We start from the raw sequence: 23,621 nt of genomic DNA, 5'->3' as shown, positions 1-23,621 counted from the left end.
CATTTGAATGGAAAGAACTAGAGGAGGGAGGGGGGATCAAAATGAGACAGTAGGAGAAAAAAGACGTCTGCATAATTAGAGAAAATAGCCATGAAATGCGTAAAGCCTGTGCATCTAGGCTCAAAAGAAATCGGGCTGGGGGCAGTTACGAAGTACAGTGGTCATGAAAAAAGCTATCTCCTCTTATGAGAGAGTCTCAGGTGTCCCTGTATCCACAGCATTCTTGCTGGTTAGGATGGAGATGGTGGTTTTGTATTTTGTGCATCTAACAGAGCTGAGATGGCCAGTCTATTCCTCCGCAGCCTCTTCCAGCCTGGTCTTGCTTCTGTAACTGAATCTGAGCTCTTGAACATCTTTTGGGGGCTGGGGAAATGGCCCAGTGGGTAAAGTACTTTTTGTGCCAGCGTGAGGGTCTGAGAATGGATCTCTAGCATATATGTAAACATCGGGTATGTAGTGGGAGCCTGTAGTCAGCCCATACTGTGAGCTCCAGATTCACTAAGACCCTGTCTCAAAAAAAATCAGATAGAGTTAAAAAGACATCTAGCGGCTCCCTGTAGACTCTTAAGGTTGCACTCATGCATGGGGGAGTGAAAACTCACACACATCCTAAATCTCTCTCTCTCTCATACACACACACACACACACACACACACACGCATGTCTGCACGCATGCACACAGGCAGCATGCATTCCAGCACACACACAGAGTGGGGGCATCTTTTGAATTAACAGTTGTCACTTCGACAATACACTACTTCTGATGTGTCCCTGGAAATCCCTGGACACTAGAGACTTTTGGGTTCCCAGTAGGGACAGAGAACAGGATATACCCCATATGCATCTTGGAGTCAGGGTTACAGATCTACTCCTAGCTAAGATGTTGAAATCTTTTAACATGGGGATCCAGGTTCAATTGAAATCCTCTGTCTGATTCAGGCTGTGGCACACATGTGTTGGGTGTCTGTACTCAGACCCCTTGTTAACTTGGGATGTGTAGGCACTTGTAACAAACTATCAGAAACTAAGTAGGTTATAAACAACAGAAATGTCCTCTTACCATGCTGTAGGCTGGAGAATCTGAGATGAAGATAGATCCGGTATATGCTGAGGACTCTTTCTGATAGAGACTTCTTGCTGAGTCTTCACTGGTGAGGGCTGGGAAGAGACAACTTGTCTCTCTCCAGTCTTTCAGAAAAGTCTCTAATCCAATTGTTAAATCATCACCATCACCCTGAAAGTCAGGATTTCCACTTGGGAGTTTGGAGGCAGCAGAGAAACTCTGAGCTTTTTGTTGTTGTTGTTGTTGATGCTGTGTGTGACTGTCTGTACATTAGTATCCCAATGTCTTGATTACTCTTGTTTTCTATATTTATTTATTTGACATCTGCATGTGTGTGTACCATAGTGTGTTCATGGATATTGGAGAAAAACTCATGGTAATTGGTTCTCTCCTTTCAAAGTTTAAACTTGGGTGATCGGGTTTGGTGGTAAGAACCTTTAACCACTATGCCAGCTATTGTGTTTCAGAACCAGGAAGCAAAAAACCTTGTAACTTTTATTTTAACATCATTTGGTTATTAAGGATGCTTTACTTTTCTTGTAGGAATTTTAGTGTCAACTTTTTGTTTTCTGCAAAAAGTCTGCTGGGATTTCAATATCAGCTGTGTTGAATCTATAGATTAGTTTGGTAACTAATCTATAGCCTCTTCGCTAATATTGCCTGGTCCACGAACACTTTCGACTACCTTTCTGTTAGGTGCTTGTTCATTTCCTTTGGTGGCACTGTGTAGTTTTCAGGCTGTAAGGCTTGCGTTAAGATCTGTCTCCCTCAAGATCTCCTGAGTAAATTGGGAGCCAGGGGACCGTGGGAGAAGGGAGAAGGGGAGGGGAGAGGAAGGGAGGAGAGTGGAGAAGAATAGATAGCTCAATAAAAACAATTTAAAAAAAGAGATCTGTCTCCCTTTACTCCCTTGAAAAACTACCAGTTTTGAGTTGCCCCTTTGGTGCAACATCAGAGTTGGTGTTTAAGTCTCTTAAGACCCTTATCCCAGTTGGTGTGTGTGTGTGTGTGTGTGTGCAGTGTGCATGTGGTATGTGTGTGATGTCTATGTAGTGTGTATGTGGTATAAGTGTATGTATGTTGTGTATGTGTATGGTGTGTGTGTGCAATGTGTATGTGGTATGTGAGTGTGTGTGACATCTATGTAGTGTGTCTGTGGTATAAGTGTATGTATGCGTAGTATGTATGTTGTGTATATGTATGCTGTGTGTGTGTGTGTGTGTGTGTGTGAATTGGGGAAAGTTTCAGAAGGTTGCCTTTCATTCTGCTTCATGTCTGGTTCTGATCCTTCCTGAGTTGGGGAGCCTATGTTACATGTGCAACCTAGGGCAGGCATGCTGTCCCCTCCAACTTCAGGGCTGATATGATCTAAGATCCTTTTATTGCATCTCTCTCTGCCTGGTTCTTATTATTAAATGTTTGGAACCATCCCAAACAGAAACTCCTTGCTATTTAAACAGTGACTTTGCAGTCAACCCTGGCCCTCCACGCCTATGACAGTAACTGTTATTATAATTTACATATTTACGTATTTGCCTATTCAAGTTTTTCACTTATGGGAACAAAGTAATATTGGCACTTTTGTGTTCATTTCGCATAGCGTGCTTATAAATGTTCTCCAAGTTGTGGTATCAGAATTTTATTCCTCTTTAAGGGTGATTGTGTCACACGATTACTCACTGTATGTAATGGTTATCTCTTTCTTGATGGGCATTGGGGTTGCTTCCACTCTTGGCTATTATGATCAAGTTTCCATGGCCGTTCATGTACAAGTATCTTTCTAAGTCTACCTAGGAGAGTGGCTAGACCATGTGGTCACTCTGTTCTTAAATTTTTAATTTTGAAGTTGCATTTATTTTCTTCCGTATTCATGCTGCCTGTGCCACAGCCTGGGTGTGGAGGTCGAGTACAACCTGTAGGAGCTGACTCCTCCCTGAGTCTCGCCTTCACTGCCGAGTGTGCCAGACTTAGCTGGGCAGAGAGCTTCGGTGTTCTTTTTCTGCTTTCTACCTCTCTGCAAGAGCACTGGGGTTCTCGGTAGAGATACTCTTGCACCTGGGGATTGAACTTAGGTCCTCACTGGGAGGCAAGTCCTTGAGCCATCTCTCAGCCCACTTGTAATAACCTCCTCCTTTTACCACTGCCAGGCAAAAAATAACTCCCCTTATCATGTACAACACATAGAATGGAGCTCTGTAGTACAAATTCATCCACTTTTAATTGGGATTATCTCTGGCATGTAGTTTATATCTAAGGGCTCATGAGATCAGACTCATTATTGCTTATCATTTTTCATATTTTCCTCCTATTTCATCTTTCACAACTTCCCTGGTAGACTTCCCACTCTCCAGTGGTCACCTGACTCTAAGCAATGACCTCACTGTGGCATTCACTCCCTACCAGGTCCAGAGCAAATTCCTGACCATCACAACCTGTTGGTTTGCTTTAAAAATCCCTGTTCTGTCTTCCTGCTTGCATGGAAGGGTGTCTCCGCCTGTCAGGATGTAGGATGAAGTTTTTGTGATGTGCAGACAGATACATAGGCAAATCTATCTTTCCTTATTTCACATCTTGCTTTAAAAATATCCCGCTACCTTCTTCTTCCAAGAGCTTCACATCTAGAGATCGTACAGATCTCTGGAGTTCATACACAGATCCTACAGGGTTCATACACAGGGAAACGGAGGCTTGCAATAGGATGGAAGAGTCAAATGAACAGGTAGAGAAGCTGAGCCTTAAAAGGAATCTTGAGGGCCTGACAGCCATTTCTGAGACAATGTACTCACTTTTCTCAGCTAACGTGGGAATTTCAGAAAATCTTGCTGCATGTCTTTTTTCTTTTTATTTTAAGCATTCCTGTGAAGTAGTATCTCTATGTGTGATGTAGAAACCCGAAGATTTTATGGATGCTCAAAGCCCCAGACATGGGCAGAGTTGGTAGTGGCTGAGATTATTCAAAGGCATCCCTGGCTAGGGTACACAGGTCCCTATACAAAGGTGGTGTGCAGACATTTTACAGATGCAGTGTGTGATTCTGAAGATGCTAGGATTCCAGAAAGACTGGAATACCAATGACAAAGGCAACAAAAGAAATATAACTCATCATTAAACTCTTTTGAGCTAATGGGATTATTAATAGTACATATTTTTCCAAAGACCGATTTATTTTCATTGTATGTGTGTGAGTGTTTTGCCTGCATGTATGTATGTGAATCACATATGTGGTGTGTACATGATATTTGGTGCAGCTCAGAAAAGGGCACTGGACCCCCTTGAGCTGACATAAGGTACCGGGATCGGAATCTAGGTCCTCTGTGAGAGCAACAGTGTTTTTAGCCACTGAGCCTTCTCTCCAGCCCCAGTAGTTCATGCTTTAGTGATTGCTATATCATAAGTATTTCATACTCGTTGCTTCATTTTATTGTAACAACTGCCCTGAAATTTTTTTTGAATACTAATTTCGTAAATTGAAAAACAAAAGAAAACAAACAACTCCCCCCTGCCCCAACTAAACAGGGCCAGAGGAGCTGTCGCAGTTGGTAAAGTCTTGCTGGACCAGTGTGAAGGCCTTCGTCTGGATTGCCATCATCCGTGTCAAAAGCTTGATGTGTGGTGGATGCCTGTAACCCCGACATTGGGGAATGGAAGCAGGCCAATCCCTGGGGCTTCTTAGCCATCCAGCTAAACAAAACAGTGAGTTCTAGTGATGACTCAGTTCCAAAACATAAGGTGCGGAACAGCAGGGGAAGACATCCGACACCAGCTCTGGCCTCTACACTGGCGCGCACACACACACACAGGTGAGTACCCCTGCGTGCACACAGTGCACGCACACACTCACACATAACATAAATGGAAAGAAGGCCACGACTTGTCGTCGATCAGGTTGTTTTACAAAATGTACCTCATTTAGTCACCACGACATGATAGAAGCTTCTATTATTGCTCTGTCAGAGCTGAGGAGACTGAAGTCACAGGTACGGCATAGCCTGCCCAGGGTTGTCTGGGATTGAGTTCTCATTCTGTCATCAGAGTTTATTTCTAGATATTCTTAGCTTGGAGGAATGCCTTACATTGCTCTTTAAGTTTGCTTGTTTATTTGCTACAGTGCTAGACATTGAACCTAGTGCCTCGCATATGCTGGCTTGCTTTCTCTCTCTCTCTCTCTCTCTCTCTCTCTCTCTCTCTCTCTCTCTCTCTCTCTTTCATTGAATGTGTGCCTGCAAGCGAGCAGGGTGCTTGTGTTATGTGGAGGTCTGAGGACAAGCTCTCAGGAATTGAGTCCCTCCTTCCGTCTGGAACTGGGACTTGAACACGGGTCACCAGGCTTGCACAGCTGTGCTTTCTACTGCTGAGCTGTCTCTCTGACTTTTGCATTTTATTTTGAGACAGTGTCTCCTCAAGTTGGCTAGGCTGGCCTTGTATTCACTCTGTAGCCCCGACTAGCTTTGAACTTCTTTCTCATTGACCTGCATTTGCCTCCTGTTCCTGGTGCAGCACCAGACAGAGATGAATGGAGACACGACTAAAGAGAAATCAAGAATCCTGTCTCACTAGCCACAGTTCAAGGGCTTGGTTGCCACCGTCTGTCGCTTGTAGCAGTGCAGCGGGGGCATGCTTGGTTCCATTCTGTGGACATTTTGTAGAACAGGGCTTCTAGAGAACCTGCTCCAAACACCCCAGAACTTGGTGACAGACCTGTGTGCCTGCTGAAGAACGGTATCAGGTGTGATTAAGGAAGGAAGGGGATGCCAGTGAGCCAGTGAGTCTGCTAGCCGTTCTGTTGATGTGGAGTCTGATGCATGCGGCGGCGTGTATTACCGGGTACACACACAACAGGAAAAGAGGAAAAGACAGGGTCCTTTTGTCCGAGCCCGGGGAAAGGAACAGGAGGCGGTGGGGTGGCTGCCTGTTTGCGGTAGTTTGTGAATAAGTGTTCGTGTCGGTAGGATGCTGCTTCCGCGCGGGATGCTTGAGGGGCCATATTAAAGACAGACTCGGGTCTGTGCACGGTTTGTGGATCCTGTGATTTTTCAGAACTCCCAGAAAAGCTGACAGGAACCGTGCAGATAGAAACCATTCATTCCGTCAACAGTCATGAGCGAATATTGGCTATTATTTTCTTCCTCAACAAATGTGGGAGATAGATTGCCTCAGGCAAAATAGTATTTTACACATGGTTTCCCCAAAGCCCTGTGCGTATCCAGCGCTCTTCTCAAAATGTTTGCATTTCTCCTTCCAAAAAGGAATTTGCATGACATTTCAGACTCACATTCTGTCTAGAAAGCAAATCCTGGCTTTTCATATTTAAATTCAAAGCTTTCTGATGTAAAATCTGCCAAGGCAATGTATGTTCCAAATTAGGTTCTTAGAGACAGGAGGTTTTTTTTTTTTTTTTTTGACCATTAAAATAATTTTTTGGGGAAAATTCCTAACATCATGTCATCCTTCTTTCTTGGTTAAGGCAAATCATTGGTGTTGACTGAATGCGCTGTCTGGTCCTCTGCTTAAAGAAAATTGAGCCTGAATTCCATTTTGGTGGCACAGTTTGGAGAGCCAGGCACGTGTTGTTATTGGCTAGCCATGTGATGTCATGGGCATTCTCTTTGCCAGGCCATTTGCAGCTCATTTGACAGCAGTTGCAAAAAGAAAAACAAAATACAACAAACAAACAAGAAAATACCCTGGAGGGGTTGATAGAAAAGCAATGTAGTTAGCGAAGATGGGCGAGTTACTGAATTTGAATGGAAGAACTCGTAAAATTTACCAAGTGTACCGTCCACATTGACTACTTAGGGCTTTGCTATTGATAAATATTAAACATTGATAATGCCAAGTATTTTGATTGCTTCTCTTTACCAGAGACACAATTGTGAGGAGATTTTAATATTATTTATTTGTTTACTTGTGTGCTTTGGAGGTGGGGCGGGAAGACACATGCCATAGTGTGTGTGTAGGTCAGAGGACATCTTGTAGGAGTTGGTTCTCTCCTTCCACTACATGAGTCCTTGAAGCATGATTAATAAAAACTCAGAGAGAGAAATTGGGGTTCAACCTGAAGATCAGAAAACCGAAGCAACCAGCCACTGGCTCTTACCTCTACCTCAGTCTGAAATGGTGATCTTGCCTCGAGGAATGTCAGAAGAGACTGTGTCTGAGAGCTGTCTCCTCCTGTTTTATAATCCTCTCTAGTTCTGGGATTAAGGGCGTGCACCACTACCACCTGGTTTCTATGGCAAGCTAGTACCATTGCTGCCCAGTCTGTAAGGCTGGTCAGTGTGGCTGTTTTACTTTTCTGATCCTCAGGCAAGTCTTATTTGCTCAAATACAAGAGAAAAGCCACTACAGGTCCTGGCTTGGCAGCAAGTGCCTTTACGAGCTCAGCCATCTCATAGGCCCAAGGTAGATGGATAGTCATAAGAGGAAACCATATCCCTAGCAGCCACCACTTTGAGTGGATACCAATTCTTTAATGTTAGCTACACATTGTTTTTAGTAACATGTAAACAGCCAGCTGGGGTTGGAGTGGGAAGGTCTAGTTAACATGCAGGGTGAACCAAAGCATCCTCTGTTAGTGTGCTTGGCATGACTGACTGACAGTCCAAACTCAGTTTACCTGAAAAGGCTGGGCTTCATCTTGTTGAGACTGAAGGTAAGGGGCATGAATGTTGCTTAGCCCGTGGCTCTGAGGCAGACGGATGGAGGCCTCGGCCATCTGAGAGGAATGGCTCTCTGGTCTTTAAAGACATCTAGAGGTGGAGCTTGGCTTGGGAGCAGATATCAACGTTTACGTCTTTTTATGATCTTTTGAAGGTATCGTTCTGAGCCCAGTTTTCCCTGTTCACGGATGCATGGGCATCTCAGCATCTTTCCTGTTAATATTCTGCGGCAAAGTTGAACAATTCCTGTGTATACATATTTTTCACGCTCTCCTTTGTGAATGACTTTGAAACACCCCTTCTACCCCTTCCATGCGTTTCACACCTTGGGCATGTTTATTGGCTTGGGTTGGAGGATGAAAGACCTAATGGAAGAGACCAGCAGCCCCAAGCTGGAAAGTACCAAGCTTACAAGGGAGGCCATCTGGTCACCATTCGCTAGGTGACCTCAAAGGTCAGTACTACTGGCTCCGTGACTCACCCATGGAGCATCCAAAGAGCCAACCTTTGCTATTGCTCATTTTTAGTATTTGTTTTGTATTACCTAATTTTTGCATTATTTCTCCTCTCAGCCCCCTCATGGATTGGATGCTTCTCTTCCTTGTTTGTAGCCCTTTAAGGAGTCTGAGACACCTTGGTTTCAGGGAGTATTGAAAGCCGTTGGTGGTAGGTGAGCTATGGGGAATAAGCGAGTCAGAAGCATTTGAACAGGTATAGTGATTAGAATACATCTAGACTGGCATTTTCTTGGCTCAGGAGATCCCAGATTGGTGGACTCCATTTGTGCCAGTTAAGCTTCAAATGAAGTCTCGATTGCCAAGAGAAATGTCACGTGGTAGGTAGCGTTTGCTGCCTGTGTGTGAGATGAACTCTGGCCAAACAGACTCATTGCAGAATTAAATGTGCCAGGAAAGCAACAAAAATTCAAACTAAGTGTAATGCACTATTATTATAGTTATTAGGTAGACCCGGTGCAAATCTCAGCATAGAAGTTTGCAGTGGGTACCGCAGTGAACCTGACAGGGGCTATCACTAAAGTGGGCACTCAAGTCCCTGAAGTGAGTCCTTGACCTACCCCGTCAAACGTAAGTCCTCTTAACTCTTCATTTAAAAAGTCGCTATCAGTGTTGCGTTGTGTTGTGGTGGTATGGTGTGGTGTGCGCGTACTATGGCGTACATGTGGAGGGCAGAGGACCCTCTGGGGAGTCAGCCTCTCCTACATTTTGGTAGGTTAGGAGAATCAAACTCCAGCAGTGAAGAACTCAGGCTCGCAAGTCGAATGCCTTCCTGCCTGAGCCATTGCACCGGCTCTGGTCTTAATTCTTTGCCTTGTGGTATTTTACATGTAAGCCACGTCTCCTGCATCCGTGAGCTCTTGTCTTCTGATACCATGGTTGAGCCATTCATCACCATCTCTTCATGTTCTGCACATGAAAGAATGACGATATGGAGCGGGGCCATGGAGTCGTGGCCATGGAGTCGTGGCCATGGAGTCGTGGCCATGGAGTCGTGGCATTGGAATGACACACCTGTATTCCACGGTGGTGTTCAAAACCCTAAAGATCTGATTGCTTTGGAAAATCCCCCCAAGTCATTGAAGACAGGCGTGGGATGAATTTCCTTTTTTAAATTTCTGTTTGAAGGAAGAGTCTGACCTGCTTTCCTCTGGACAGGCATTGGCTGTCCTGACCAGGCCCAGTTAGGAACTGGGGGGGGTCTTATGGACCTGGGCATGATGATCCCATCCGGCCCCCCGCTGTGACCTGCAACATCAATCCAGAACATCTTTCTGACCCCCTCGCTCTTGAATTCTACTTCTTCCGCAGAAAGTTACTTTCTTTTCCCCTTTCCTCTTGGGCTCTCTCAGTAATTACAATTCTTTATGTTTAACCCAGGACCTAAGCATAAGGTCTTGTGTTTGAACCCTCGTGTGGCACTTTTTATTAGCTCTTACTGGGTTTCCACCAGGAATACCCCTCGGTTCTCTTTGAGGTAGATGGAAAGTCTGCCTCACACTAGCTCCAGTGACTGAAGAAGTATATCGAATAGTGCTGGGTGCCCTGTTGGTGCCCAACAAATAAGTTGTAATACCGGTGAGAAAGAGCGGGCCAGGGGAGAGCCATCCATCACTTCCCTCTGTCATGCAGCATTGAAGCCGAGTGACAGAAGTACAGGGGGGCATGGTGGAGTGGGCAAGGTACCAGGGCCAAGCCGCATGGGTTGGATCTTGCAGAGAATGAAAATAACACCCGCCTTTGATCATTGCATCTGATTACCGGTAGCACAAAGAACACAGCACAGGGGGAGGGGAGCCGTGGATGTACTTCAGCGTGCAGGAAGCTGGAGTTCTCGTCTCAGTACCTCTCACTGGGGGATGGTGATAAGCTGATAATCTTAAACCTCCAAAAGTGGAGGAAGGAGGATGAGAAGTTTAAGGCCCTTGTTGACGGAAAATAAAACAAACAAAAAACCAAAAAAAAAAAAAAAAAAAAAAAATAAAAAAAAAAAAAAAAAAAAAAAAAAAAAACAAGAATGCAGTCCATCTGCCCTGTCCTGCACAGATTTCCCACTTATGGAGCGCAGAAGGAAAGCCAGTGATGGTTCTAGCATTGTGTGGGCCTCTTTTGGCACGGCATCTTGAAGGTTAGCAAAGTCCTTGAGTTTCAGTAAGATTTCTCTCTGGATAGAGCAAGGTGGAAAATGTAGAGTTGTCCCATGATTTATTTTCTCTCTTGGGTCTTAAAACAGAACACTAACCGTTACCCAGCAGCACAGGGAAAGGATCTTTCCTGCTGCCATTTCCAGTCCTGTTTGGAACCTACAGAGCCTCAGAACTGAGTTTCTTTTCCTGGGTTTACAAATCTTCTCTTTCTGCCTTTCCCTTGATGGAAACTATAAATTGTCTTAATAAGGTGGCTGATTTCATCCCATTTCTAAAAAAAAAAAAAAAAAAAAAAGATTAGGCATTGCGCTTAATCATTTAAAAGCGTCTTGCCTGCCACTCACACATATGTGGAGCCGAATGGAAATCTCAGAGGATGGAGTTTCCACAGATGACCGTGTTCTGTCATAACAGGAAGTGCTCCCTCCTCCCCCTCCATGCCATGGTCAGCTTTTCGTCTCAGGTGCCACAAAAACAAGGGCCTCATTCTCCAAGTACTTGAAAGAAAACTGCGATTGTGCTTTCTTCCACAGTCGCCTCCATTTGAGAAGCCTAGGTCCTTTTAAAAACGCGCCTTCCAGATTGGAGTGGTGGAGGGGACATTCCACAGGGCAGCTCTGGGCAGGATCTAGGAATAGCGCTAATGGGGACGGGGGCTGGGAGCAGAGATTCCTGCAGTTGGAAGAAATAACTACTTAAAGCAAATGCTAATGACTGAAAATGTTATCCCTTCTGCGCTTTTAGAAAAAAAAAATAAAATTAAAGTAATAAAGGCTCACAGCCTGTACCTCATCTCCAGTCACCCCACTGAAATTCCCAGGAGGGGCTTGGCTCCCCTCTCCTCCCTTTAAAAATGGTGGACCTGGAACCACTTATAGGAGAGGTTTAATAAGAGGCAAATGTGTTTTATATTTTGTATCTTGTTAAGTGAAAAAAGATGGATTCTCACAAGTAGTCTCTTGGTGCAGATTTGAGTGGTCTGTGCAGGCCAGCCCGGGATGCTTAGCCAGCCAGCATCTCTGTTCTGATCCCCCATGGCTACTTAAAATCTCCTCTCCCATGCCACCGTCCACCCTCCCCTACTACACCCCACATCCTGGAGTCAGCAGAGACGACATCGCTTCATCTGTAGACTGGAACTGCAGAGCCAGGAAACTTGTTTTCTATCTATTTTACTAATAATTTACTACTCACTTGACTTAAAGGGGGCAGAAGAAGAAGAAGAAGAAGAAGAAGAAGAAGAAGAAGAAGAAGAAGAAGAAGAAGAAGAAGAAGAAGGCGACGATGACCTTAGATCACATAGTTTTAAAACACAGGAAAAAAGGGATTGCCATACAGGATGGAACAAATCATGATTGCCAGCAACTGAAACAATTTGCAGAGATTTATGTAGAGGTTGTGTGTTTATTAGACGCAAAGCTGGGGGAAGGCTTGCACCTGTGACAAAATGCCCCCCCTCCCAAAAAAAGATCTACACGTACAATAGCTCACTGGAAACTGGATGAGGGAGAATGATTTTTTTAAAAAAAAAGGTGTATTTTATCTTAGATATATAATTTTACAATGAGACACATTCCCTTTCTTGTAATTTTTTTTATGACCTTTGGGTGCCAGATAACGCCATTCCTGCTGTCTGCTTTCACTATCCAGCGTTGAGGAAGCCCATTATATCTGTCTTTGATCCAGAGATCGGGACTGCTAAAACTGATGGCCACAATTAAAGACAGTCCTGTTGAAAACCTGACCTCCGTCTGCTCTCAACTGCATGTAAACTTTTCAATATGGATGTAATTTGGTATTAAATTACCCATGCTTTATTGCTTTTTAGTACAGCCCTGTCTGTTGCCTTTTAAAGATAAAGGTAACATAAAAGAAAAATTGTGGTGTGGCTGCATAATTATGTAATTATAAACTTGTTTTCCTACATTCAGAAAACCCTTTGTGTGTGTGTGAGTCTATTGAAAAGTAATAGGCTGGTCGGATCTGAGAAGTAGCCTCTGTAGGGTGTATGTGTGTGTGTGTGTGTTTTCCTTCTTCTGATCTTTTTCAACTTAAATATCCACTGTGCATTTAGGTCGGTGTATTTAACTATTCCAGTCTACATTTTCAGAGAGTCGTCTTCATTTAGGTGGGAGGGAGGTTTGTAAAAGATATCTTCTGCTGTGCGTTTAGGATGGGCTCCATCGGGATGGAGTTTGCACCAGGACTCTAAGGGCAAAGCCTACTTGCTGGTAGAAAGCAGAGGCCCATGAGAGCCACCTGGGCAGCTCCCGAGTGTCTGGTATGAATTCTTGCGTTATTTCAGCCTTACCGTGCTTGAAATGAAAGGTGATGGCTGTGCCTTTTTTTTTTTTTTTTTTTTGATGTGTAGGGTGTTTCTTTGCGATGAATTGTATGTGTGTGATATGTGTTTTGCAGAGAGGAACTGGAACAGACTCCCTCCAGCTTGACAGAACTGTGCGCATATCTTGCATAGGGATGTACATGCCAGTGCCATTCTGTGATCCAAGTCACAAGGAGTTGGGTAGAGTTCGAGGTAGGTTTGGCTAGGATGGCATTTGATGATTACTGACAGAATGTCTATGTGGACAGAGAGTTGAGATCTGACATCACCATCCCTTTATAAAATGTGCATAAAGACCAATAGAAATAGCTCAGCAGTTAAGAGCTCTGGCTGCTCTCACAGATGACACGGTTTTTGATTCCCAGCACCCACAGGGAGGCTCACAACTATCTGTGGTAGTGATATTTTGTTTGTTATCTAACAAATAAAGCAGTGGTGGCACACACCTTTAGTCTCAGTACTTGGGAGACCGAGGTAGCTGGACCTCTGTGAGTTCAAGGCCACCCGGGGCTACAGGAGATTGAATCTGTCTAGAAGAAAACAAAGCTCACTCAAAGGCGATCCCAGTACTTGGAATCACAGGTCTTTAATCCCAGCACTAGGGAGGTGGAGACAGGAGTGATATGGCTGGGTGGAGAGAGGAAGAGAAGCAGGAGGAGATAGGGGCTCAGATGCAGTCTGAGGTTTCATGGAGACAGCAAGCAGTCTGGGGATTCATTGAGACAGGATTGCCCATTCGGTCTGAGGTAGATAAGAGCTGTCTGGCTTTTCTGATTCTCTCATCCTCAGCATTCACCCCTGACAGCTGACTCCGAGTTTTTATTATTAATACCAATTAGAATTCGTATTCTAATCTGTGACTCCAGTTCCAGGGGACTTGATGCCCTCTCTGGGTTCTTTAGATGCTGTGCACATGTAGCACACTTATATACACACAGGCACAATACTCACACACATAAAATAAAAACCGGGGAGGAGCACTTGGAGATCCACGGGACTGAGCAATACCACTGTTGTGTGTTAATGGAAACGTAGGGGCCCCCGGTTCCTCTTCTTGTTAAATATCCCATGGCAAGAGTTTCTAACGGAACCACATATAAAACCCGCTGGATAAAAAGCTGATGTTGGAATCAGCCATGAGAAGTCCAATGGAGTTTTCTAGAAAGCCGAAGGTTACAGGGGTCTGTAACATGGAAGCCAGCCCTTTTTGCCTGTTCACAGAACTTCTGTCAAGCTATGTGTCTGGTCCATGGTTCCCCCAGCTCCATCCTTACAGAACACCAAGGAATTGAAGCCTGACCCATTCTGCAATTCATCTGGTTGTTTTATAAACGTTGCATGCTGTGAAAAGCATATGCGGGGTGTGCTTCTGTTGGCGCGCATGCAAACAGGCAATTCCAGAATAGCAAGGAGACATTGAAAATAGATTCTGGTCTAAATTTCAATTTTGTCCCCAGTATCACTTGTTTTAGGGACTGAAACCAAACAGAGGCTCTGCTTCTAATGAACCTCTATGGAGCTACTGTTTGAACAGGGCACCCCCTTTCACCCCTGGGCTTGCTCACAGCCCTGGTTAATGTGTCGTGGGCATTAGACACGGCAGGAATTGAGGACTGAATCATGGGACTAGATCTGAGCTCGTCAAGATGGTTGCTGCTCGCCGAGGTCTATTGGTGTTTGAGTAAGTAACAGTACGTTAGACTTTCCGTTCCTCAGCAGCACGCTGTTAACCAGTTTTCTGTCTCTGTAACAAGCGCCCTCAATAGTTCCTTGATGCTGAAGAAAGGGTTAGTTTGATTCACCATCTTAGAAGGTCCAGTTCGTCACCTTTGGGCCTTGCTTTAGACCCATGAGAACTCAGAACATCGTGCTGAGAACACGTGGTAGAACACACCTCCTCCTCAGGACAGGGGAGGGAAAGAGAGAGGAAGGGACCAGAGAGGCAGAATCCACTGCAAGGTCACAGCCCCAGTGACCTAAGACCTTTACCAGACTCCACTTCTTCAAGGTTCTACCCTATCCCAGGTGGCACCATAGGCGGGGGAGCACATTCCGGATCCACTGTGCACGCCCCTACATCTCAAGACGGTAGTCACAGGGAGCTCGTGGCTACTGTCGCAGGCAACCCAGCCATGGAGTCGTTCAGCTCTCGGAGGTGGGCGCGTGGCACTGGGCTCAACTCCATTCTTACCTTGGTCATGTCATTGCACCTCAATTTAGTCATCTGTACAGTGGGAATGATAATAACATCTACTTCTTAAGACGGTTGAATAACTAAACAAGGTGCGCGTGGATTGCTCTATGGAGACAGAATGTTCCTGCCTGTGCAATATTCTACAGTGAAACCATGAACTGTATTGTTCCCCATGGAAACCGCTGGCCAGATGTGGCTACTGGACACGTAACCATTGGCCTAAAGGAGAAAGAAAATAGAAGTTTTAATTTTGCCTATTCTCAGTTAAGAATAATAAAGTTGAAATACTCTCGTGGGGATAGGGCACAGGCTTAGAACAGGGAGACCGTTGCTGTCAAGCTTTGACCCAGGCTGGCTTTAAACCAGCCCTCCCGAGGGCTGGGGTGGCAGGCTTGGGCATCCCTGTACCCTGCCTGCCATTGGCTTTTCTTTCTATTGGACCTTTCCACTAACTTGGAAAGGGGAATAGGGAGGTATCACAAGTTTGTTCGGCAGTTAAATGAGAGGGCCCGCTAACATGCTCTTGATCGTATTATTTATCATAGTATTCATTACAAATAAATAATAGTTCCCATTTATTTAACGTTTTATCGCTGTGAGCCAAATTTGTTTATAAAGCTATGGAAACAGAAAAGTTATGAATCGTACTCAGCAGGCATTTTGAAGTGATTAGAGACTGCATACTATACTTGTCTTTTGTTTAAACTGTTCCTGTAGCTCTGAATTCCGAGAGAGTTAAAAATGCATAAATTACTCCAAAAGACGAGAGAGAGCATCAGTATTTCCTTTTCCCCTTTATGCCAGCACTCATATGAAGACCACATTTGATATCTTAAAAATGGTGGCTGAGTGAGTTGAGTTACTGTGTAGTAGTATTACATAATTCCATCTGGCAGTATTCTTGCTCATTTTATATAGAGCTGCAGATCTGAGGGAAATGGGTTCCTTCGTTCTTAAGGACGGAGAGATGGTCTCTGGCGCTGAAGCGTTAGCTTAAGACGCACCGTAGGATGCCTGTTCTGGTTCTCCTTCCTTGCACAGTTAGTTTGAGACTGCTTATTCATTCCTATTCTGTCACTATGATAAAACACTGACCAAGAGCAATTCGTGGAGAAGAGTTCGTTTTGGCTTTAGGATCCGGAAGGGTAAGAGCCCATCATGGCAGGGAGCTGCGGCTGCGGGCAGCAGCAGGTATGGCGGCAGGAGAAGGGAGCTGAGAGTTCACATCTTCAATAGCAAACGCGAAGCAGAGAGAGGAAACCGGAAGTTGTTTGAGGCTATAAACCCTCAAAATGCAGCCCAGTGCTGTACCTCCTCCAGCAAAGTTGCGCCTCCACAAAGCCCCCAAACAGCGCTGTAGGCCAGGGGATCCCACACATGAACCCCTGGTAAACGTTTCTCATTTAGACCTCCACAGGTTGGGCTTCCCAAATTTCACTTGGTGCTGTCTGGTGGCGTCAATGACAAGCTTCTCGAAGGCCAAGCCCAGGGCCTGATGCTTCTGACATCTAACAGGAAGCTAGGAGGTCAGCGTTCTGAAAATCCTATCTAGTAGAGGCTGCGGAGTGGCTAAGCCAGGAAAATGCCAGAACTGAGTTCAGCTCTCATTATCCGCACTGAGGAAAAGAAAAGCCAGGTGCTGGGGTCTACACCCAGTTATCCCAGCACCAGGGAGGCGGAGAGAAGAGGAGCCCCAGGGCTCACTGCCAGCCAGTCTAGCTGAGTTCATGATCCCTAGGCTTGGTGAGAGACCTTTTCTCACGCAGAGACCAATGAAGAAGAGGAATAACACTGACCTCTGACCTCTACACGCATGCTCACACATGAGCACTTTCATGGATTGTTTTATTACTGGACTTTCTTTACTGCTGTCTTTTCTTTCTTTCTTTTTTGACAGCACATCTTACTAGTCAGTTGTGGAAAAGCGAGTAAGAATTCTTATTTATCTCTGCTTCTAGAACCTGGTACTGTGCTTTTTTCCCACAGCCCAAGAACTTGGACACAGCTGAAACCTCTATTTTAAGAGAGATCAGATTGCCAGGGAGGTCAGCAGAGCCCAGAAGCACTCTGTAGAGGTTGCCATCATCAGGATAAGTTTCTAATCTTTGTTAAAAAAGAAAAAAAAAAGCTCATTTTATTCAGAAACATTTGCTAAATATGACAGTATCCATTTGAAAGAAATCCATATTGATTAAAACTGTGAGTGATGGAAATACAGCTCGATGGTAGGGTGCTTGTCTAGAATGTCAAACCCTAAATGTCAGAGAGAGAAAGAGGCCGGGGGGGGGGGGGAGATTCCATATGGAAGGGTAGCTATCTTTGAGGATAACGTAAAAGATGAAGTCCTGTGAGGGTTTGAGAATGCTTTTGCCCCCTTCCTCCAGCATCCCACGGATTATCTTCATCTATATCCACTTGAACATTCTTTTCTCAAAACTCTTTAAACCATCTTTGCAGTTCTCTCAACTCTTAGAGAAGTAACTTAGTCATAGACCTGGACTTGGAAGAAGAAGCCTGAGTCCAAAAGGGCTTGCAGCTCCAGGGTTCTGAAATTAGAAAGCTAACGACCCGAATCACAGATACAGCCAAGTTCAGACTCAGCTCAACTCTGAAGAGCCCACAGCTTGCCTGTGTAGACACGAGACCTAATTCGCTTCCAGGAAAACCGCGTCAGGAGCTCAATGCTGGGCAAGCCCGGTTTCCCAATTGTGCTACTGTGTGGGGGCCTTGGCTGTGTTTTTATTAATCCCTCACTCCTCATTGAGATTACTTTATTTAAATGTCATCACCCAGCTCTAAAATACGCTTTCAAAATAACCGTGGTGGCCATGGGATACAAAGTATTGGGAGAAGAAAAGGACTCCATGAAGCCAACTTCTGTTTGATAAGTAGACACTTCTCAGTGCTCGGGGGGGCCCCGGTGGTGGGACCGAGTCAGCTTTACAGCTGGGCCTGGCCATCCCAGCTGTGCACGCCATTCAGAGGGGGACTGCCATCGCCACTGGCAGGGTTGTGCCTTGGAGGCATTTGGGTCATTGGCGGAGTGGGATCAGAGGGAAGGTATAAAAAGTGAGCCGAAGCAAAAGGGGTCTATAAACTAAAGTCTTATGATGCAAGGTGGGGTGGGGGAGGTTCCTGGCATTCGACAGATGGAAGATCAGAGCCGGTTAATAAGTTTGGGGTGCTGGCGACTGAAACCAGATCACTGGTGTCTGCCAGCTGGAGAGAGGCGTCATCCCAGGTGGACGGCGACCTGGTCAGCTCCGTTGCAGCGTGTGCCCGGGCATTCATTTCTCTCCACTCTTGTTCACTCTTTTTTCCAGTCCTTTGTCAGGAGACAGTGAAGGGTCGGCCTTTCCTCCCCCATGCTGTTCCGGGTAAAGGCAGAGACTGACGGTGCCAGCCGTAATTCCCCCAAAGAAAAAGGGCATCCAGATTTATGTGAATCGCTTTAGTTCTGAAACGAGAAAAGATAAAACAGGACGCATTCACGTATTCATGAAGCAGGCAGTGTGGGCGACGGCGCATTCCGCACAAATTCGTTTATTGTCCCTGCCCTCTTATTTCTGAAGACCCGGCTCTCGTTTTCCCTCAATAACATGAAAGCGGCTTCAGCATGTGTGAATTGTCAAACTTCAACTAGGTATCCATACTTCAAACATGCCCCAGTGTGTGTGTTTGTGTGCCACGAGTTGATTAAAAAGATCAGCGTGATTCTACCAGGAACAAAAGCCCCCACCCCACCCTGGCCCTACCCCACCACTACCGTGGCTCAGGATATTTCTCTTTCGTAAAACTAAGTAGCCTCTTCCAGTTAGGAGACTCTCCAGAAAGATGGTGAGTCCTGGGTCAAACATCCCATTTTCCCTTTTGGATTTCTGTCACTAGGTCTTCCTTTTTGATTGCAAGAATGATACCTTATAGGGGGACCAGTAGTGGGAGGAAATGGGTCCAAGAGGGTGGTTTGTTATGTCCACGCACCATCCAGGGTAGCTGCTCCTGAAAAGGCAGGTGGTGATGCTGTAGGCGTGGAACACACCCCAGGACTCTACCTTTCAAATACATACCCAAAGGGTTCTCCTCTGCAGCCATGCTCAGAGAGATACTGGGCTAGGATGACGGTGTGGGAACTGTCTAAGGACCAAATCTGGCCCACTGTCTGTTTTTATAAATAAAGCGTTATTGAAGCAACCATAGTCATTTGTTTTTGTGCTGTCTGTGTCTGCTTTTTAACACGAGTGCACACACGTGTGTGGTAGGTAAATAGGTGGTTAACATGCACATGGGAGCCCCAGCTGGTTACAACAGTGACTGCATGACTTACGATATCAAAACAAACCCTGGAGGGTTAGAAGTTGAACATGGAATTTGTGCTAGCAATTTGGAGGAAGAGAGCTGTTGAGGCAGAAGTTAGTATCCGTTGGTAGATGCTCTAGCTTTGGTTCGCATGAACGATATCTTGTGGGAAGACTGTGAGGGAATACAAACAGATCCAAGATGCTGGCCCTCAGATGTTTGTTATGTCCACACACCATCCGGGGCAGCTGTTACTCTAAGGCAGGTGGTAATACTATAGGTGTGGAACACAGAGAAAAACAACGGGCCAAGTTTGGTTCACAGACGGTTCCCACACCCTCACCCCAGGCCAATATCCCTCTGAGCATGACTGCAGATGCGAATCCTTTAGGTGTGTACTTGAAAAGTAGAGCCCTGGGGTGTGCTCCACACTTAATCTTTGCTTATAGGGAGCCAAGAGCTGTGTTACGTACAAGACTTGTGGCATGGCTAAGTGACCTAACTCATGGATCCTCAGTTTCCTAGTCTGTGCAAAGGGGATGGTGACAGAGTCCTCTCATGAGCCTGCAGTGAGCCAGTGAAGTGTTTAGTGTTGTGTCTGGGACATACTAGGTGCTTAGTGGACTCTGTCATTTAGTGTCGTCCCCATCCTGACAAGTATTGCAGGTCGCTACCAGTCACCGCTGTGCCTCTCCAGGTTCCCTGAGATGATGGTGTCAGGACTTTGCATGGCCCAGACCTCAAGTCTGTCCATTCTAACCAGGCATCTTTGCAGGCAGGGACATCTCTTAATACATGTCACTTCCAATTTTCTCCTTGATTACACAGTTTCAAGGAGGTGCCCACACCTTTGGAAGTGGTTATCCCCATCTCTTTTGAAGAATATTACTTAATCATGGCCATGAAGCCCTGTTCCTCATCAAAAGTTCTATCTGACAACAGAGGCAATATATGGCAAATTAAGGTAAGGTGTCTCAGTCTCCTGTGCTTCCTCGACGGTGGAAAAAGATCCGAATGTGAACTTCATATGAAGTGAAAAGATCTGTCTCCATTCCACGGGTGATTTCCTTGGTACTCAGCAACCATGGGCTGCGAAAAGAAGAGAAAAGTCTGTAATCACAGATGCAAGTTAAACAGCGCTTCGGTCCTGTTTAGAAACAAGCTGGATCTGCCCTTGAATAAAGAACAAAAATGCTTCTTCTTCTTCTTCTTCTTCTTCTTCTTCTTCTTCTTCTTCTTCTTCTTCTTCTTCTTCTTCTTCTTCTTCTTCTTCTTCATCATCATCATCATCATCATCATCATCACCACTGTCACCACTATTACCAGCATCATCACCATTGCCACCAACACCACCATTGCCACCACCACCACCTCTGTCACCATCACCACCATCATTACCATCACCACTGCCACCATCGCCACAGTCACCACCGCCACCACCATCACCACTGACACCACTGTCACTACCAATTTTGAAGGATTTTGCCTCGGATACACCTAGGGTGCAGTTCAGGGTGGTGGGACCACAGTTGGGGTTACTGAGCAGAGGTGAGGGAGGCCACAATCATCTTCAGCGCAGTGTCTAGCTGGCACCCATGGTCTCCCTGACAAGAACGACCTCCTTCTGCAGAGTTAGTCACAGTCCAGTTGGAGAACCGTGGCTCCTGGGGAGAGAGATGAAAGTCTTCCCCTGCTCCTCACTTAGTGGTAGGGCGAGGAAGGTTTTCGCAGAGAGTGACTGTCTGAATCAGAATGTGGCCCCGCAGATTGCAAGTGACCAAGCCCTCACTCTCGTGCCTGTCTGTCCATTATACCAAGGAGATTCAGCCTGATTCTGACTCCCCCCCTTCCTTCTCATTTTACTGTAATGAGCATCACTGAGCAGACCCCCTGAGTTGACATCCCGATCTCTTGCCCTCCTAAGCATGTGTGATTATCTTTCTCGGGTTGATCCTCAATGGGGAGGGGGGAATAAACCCCATCTTTAGGGTTTGAGTATCCCTCCATCAATGTATGGCTCACATGAAAAACTTTTGTTAATTGGCTGTTTGTTTTCTTTGTCCATTTTTATCATTGTCTTTTCTTCCTCATAAATGCATAAGGTATCTGTACATTCAGAATCGCAATACTAAGTTATGTATGAGACAAGTATTTTCATCTGGTTTCTAGTTTGCCTCCCCATCTTGGTTAAGGTGTGTCTCATTAGGTAGAAGTTTAAATTTTAAATGAGGTCCACATTATCAACTTTGTCTTAAAATTTTTCTTTATGTATATGAATGTGTGTCTGCTTGTCTGGCTGTGCTCCATGAGCATGCAGTGCCCTCTGTGACCAGAAGAGGGTGTCAGATCCCTTGGATCTAGGGTTACAGATGGTTGTGAGCCTCCTGATACGGGGTTTGGAATCAAACCTGGATCCTCTGCAAGAGCAATAAGTGCTCTTAACTGCTGAGCCACTTCGCTAGCCCCTCAGTTTATTTATTTATTTACTTTTATTTTTATGGTGTATACTTCTTGAGTTTTATCTAAGAAACTGTGAATCCTCAAAACAGGCAACAAAAGCACCTGTGGAGAAAAGGGGCCACATAAAACAGAAAAGGGTGCCACATCTGCAGAGCAAAGGTAATCAACAGAGCAAAGGGCAAACCTTTCCCAGGGAAGAACACTGCCTGATTCCACTCTTAGGTGGGATCTATAAACACTGGTTTTGTAGATGTCCACAGTGACAGGGGCTGGGGTGAACGAGGGGAACTGGGGGAGATGTTGGTCCAAGGATATAAATTTTCAACTGGACCAGAGGGGTGAGTCTAAGGCATGTGTATACAGTTTGGGACCTACAGCTAATGAAAATGTATTTTATTCTTGAAAATACCAAAAACTCAAATAAAAAGTATCATCACCACACACACACACAGACATACTGACACAACACACACACACACACACACACACACACACACACTGATAGCTGTGAATATGTAGGCCATCAGTTTTTATGACAATTTACAAAGCATAGGGCTAGGGATGTCTCAAAGAGTAAGAGTGTGTCCTCAAGCATAAGTCCCTGAGATCAAATCCCTAGTGTTCATGTAATAAGATGTTCGTGGCTACTTGTACCTGAAACTCCAGTGTTGTGGGGTGGAGGCAGGAGGATTCTGAGAGCTCATTGGCTGGCCAGACAAAGAGAACAGCAAGATTCTAGTTCAGTTAGTGATCCTGTCTCAAGACGAAAAGGGGGAGAGAAATAGAAGATACCAGATGTCTGCCTCTGGCCTCTGCATGCATGCATGTGGGTGTACAGATGCATGCAACATATCATCCATACAGCATAAATATACACTGGGAACAAGTTCTTTCCTGTTGCAGTATCATAAGCATATTTTCTCATGGTATATTCAAGTGAAATGACTTTACTTTTTTTTTTAAATTTTGTCTCCATGCATCTTTTATTTCCTCCTCCTCCTCCTCCTCCTCCTCCTCCTCCTCCTCCTCCTCCTCCTCCTCCTCCTCCTCTTCTTATTCTTATTCTTCTTCTTCCTTTCCATCCTTCTCTGTCTTCTTACTCTTCTTCTTTGCATGTTTAGGGAAAGCTATGAAATGTAATTCTTTCCCTTCCTCATGGATAGTCCATCATGATACATGATCAGTGGAGTAGTCTCCATTCCCCGTTGAACTTCAGAGCCCCCATTCCTTGCAGCCAGCTGCCCTCTGTCTGTGAGGCTCTGTGCTCTGTTTCTATGCCAGTATTAGGTAAAGTCATATTTACTGTTGCTTTTAAGGAGACTTGGTATCTGGGAAGGTTAAGCCCATGCCCGTTATTTCTTCTAAGTAGGGCTTTGCATGCTTTTTTACATTTTGCTTGTGTTTGGATGTTAGAAGCAGCTAATTATAAATTACTCATAAGTGCTCTTGGGGGGGGGGTCTGGGGTGTGGCTCAGTGATGGGGACTTCGCTAGAATGAACAAGGCCCTAGATTCAACCCTCTCTGTTCAAAGAAAAATCAGAAGAATCTCTGTTGAGTTTTGGCTGGTTTTACATCTAGTTCACAGATTATTCTGAGGTCAGTTTCATCTTAAAACCAAATCTCATCACCCCTGAATGGAGTATAGTTCTCTATGCTTTCAAGTTTTTTAATTAATCCTAACATTTAATTTTAAAATTTATTTATTATTATTATTGTTGTTGTTATTGTTATTATTATTATTTGAGAAAGCATCTCATTATGTCGTCCAGGCTGGCCTGGAAATCACTATGTAGCTGAGGCTGACATGAGTTCCTCCCCCGCACCCCGCTTTAGTTCTGGTGATAGTTCAAAAGCACCATGCCCAGGGTTTATCAGCTAGGCCGTCTGCGTCTGTGTATGGTGCTCAATGTAATAGGCTTTCTCTGGAGAAGTCACTAGCTGT

Source organism: Alexandromys fortis, unplaced genomic scaffold (assembly GCF_014885135.2).
Source record: "Alexandromys fortis isolate MF-2015 unplaced genomic scaffold, M_Fortis_MF-2015_v1.1 scaffold_1, whole genome shotgun sequence".
Lineage (NCBI taxonomy): Eukaryota > Metazoa > Chordata > Mammalia > Rodentia > Cricetidae > Alexandromys > Alexandromys fortis.
Note: the sequence above shows the minus strand (reverse complement) of the source record.